Source organism: Salmo salar, chromosome ssa17 (assembly GCF_905237065.1).
Source record: "Salmo salar chromosome ssa17, Ssal_v3.1, whole genome shotgun sequence".
NCBI classification, from domain to species: domain Eukaryota; kingdom Metazoa; phylum Chordata; class Actinopteri; order Salmoniformes; family Salmonidae; genus Salmo; species Salmo salar.
The window spans coordinates 44712077-44714450 of NC_059458.1; positions in this window are offsets into that span (position 1 = coordinate 44712077).

A 2374-nucleotide genomic window follows, 5' to 3' on the forward strand; every position below is an offset into this window, starting at 1 on the left:
GTTAGGAGCCAGAGTTAGGGTTAGGGTTAGGGTTAGGAGCTAGAGTTAGGGTTAGGGTTAGGATTAGGAGCTAGAGTTAGGGTTAGGGGTTAGGGTTAGGGTTAGGAGCTAGAGTTAGGGTTAGGGGTTAGGGTTAGGGTTAGGAGCCAGAGTTAGGGTTAGGAGCTAGAGTTAGGGTTAGGGTTAGGGTTAGGAGCTAGAGTTAGGGTTAGGGTTAGGGTTAGGGTTAGGGTTAGGGTTAGGAGCTAGAGTTAGGGTTAGGGTTAGGGTTAGGGTTAGGAGCTGAGAGTTAGGGTTAGGGTTAGGGTTAGGAGCTATGGTTGGGGTTCGGGTTAGGGTTAGGAGCTAGAGTTAGGGTTAGGGTTAGGAGCTAGGGTTAGGGTTAGGGTTAGGTTAGGGTTAGGTTAGGAGGCCAGGGTTAGGGTTAGGTCAGGTCAGGGTTAGGTTAGGGTTAGGAGGTTAGGAGCTAGGGTTAGGGTTAGGGTTAGGGTGGGGCTAGGTTTAGGGTTAGGAGCTAGAGTTAGGGTTAGGGTTAGGCGCTAGGGTTAGGAGCTAGAGTTAGGGTTAGGGTTAGGGTTAAGGTTAGGGTTAGGAGCTAGAGTTAGGGTTAGGGTTAGGGTTAGGAGCTAGGGTTAGGGTTAGGAGCAAGGGTTAGGGTTAGGAGCTAGGTTTAGGGTTAGGAGCTAGGTTTAGGGTTAGGAGCTAGGGTTAGGGTTAGGAGCTAGGGTTAGGGTTAGGAGCTAGGGTTAGGGTTAGGGTTAGGAACTATCGTCTGAGATTCCCAAAGATTGTAAAGCTGCCGCGGTCATCCCCCTCTTCAAAGGGGGAGACACTCTAGACCCAAACTGCTGCAAACCTATATCCATCCTACCCTGCCTTTCTAAAGTCTTCGAAAGCCAAGTTAACAAACAAATTACTGACCATTTTGAATCCCACCGTACCTTCTCCGCTATGCAATCTGGTTTCAGAGCTGGTCACGGGTGCTCCTCAGCCACGCTCAAGGTACTAAACGACATCATGTGCTCCCGTGTAGCTCAGTTGGTAGAGCATGGTGTTTGCGACGCCAGGGTTGTGGGTTCGATTCCCACGGGGGACCAGTACGGAGAAAAGATCTATGAAATGTATGCATTCACTCCTGTAAGTCGGTCTGGATAAGATCGTCTGCTAAAATGTAAATATCATAACCGCCATCGATAAAAGACATCACTGTGGTGCCGTCTTTATCGACCTGGCCAAGGCTTTCGACTCTGTCAATCACCGTATTCTTCTCGGCAGACTCGACAGCCTTTGGTTTCTCAAATGACTGCCTCGCCTGGTTCACCAACTACTTCTCTGATAGAGTTCAGTGTGTCAAATTGGACGGCCTGTTGTCCGGACCTCTGGCAGTCTCTATGGGGGTGCTACAGGGTTCAATTCTCGGGCCGACTCTTTTCTCTGTATGTATCAGATCCACCTCTACGCAGACGACACCGTTCTGTATACATCTGGCCCTTCTTTGTACACTGTGTTAACAACCCTCCAGATGAGCTTCAATGCCATACAACTCTCCTTCCGTGGCTTCCAACTGCTCTTAAATACAAGTAAAACTAAATGCATGCTCTTCAACCGATCGCTGCCCGCACCTGCTCGGCCCGTCCAGCATCACTACTCTGGACGGTTCTGACTTAGAATATGTGGACAACTACAAATACCTAGGTGTCTGGTTAGACTGTAAACACTCCTTCCAGACTCATATTAAACATTTCCAATCCAAAGTTAAATCTAGAATCGGCTTCCTATTTCGCAACAAAACCTCCTTCACTCACGCCGCCAAACATACCCTCGTAAAACTGACTATCATACCAATCCTCGACTTCGGCGATGTCATTTACAAAATAGCCTCCAACACTCTACTCAGCAAATTGGATGCAGTCTATCACAGTGCCATCCGTTTTGTTACCAAAGCCCCATATACTACCCACCACTGCGACCTGTACGCTCTCGTTGGCTGGCCCTCGCTACATATTCGTCGCCAGACCCACTGGCTCCAGGTCATCTACAAGTCTCTGCTAGGTAAAGCCCCGCCTTATCTCAGCTCACTGTCCACCATAGCAGCACCCACCCGTAGCACGTGCTCCAGCAGGTATATCTCACTGGTCATCCCCAAAGCCAACACCTCCTTTGGCCGCCTTTCCTTCCAGTTCTCTGCAGCCAATGACTGGAACGAATTGCAAAAATCGCTGAGGCTGGAGACTTATATCTCCCTCACTAACTTTAAGCATCAGCTATCTGAGCAGCTAACCGATCGCTGCAGCTGTACATAGTCCATCTGTAAATAGCCCACCCAATCTACCTACCTCATCCCCCATATTGTTTTTATTTACATTCCTGCTCT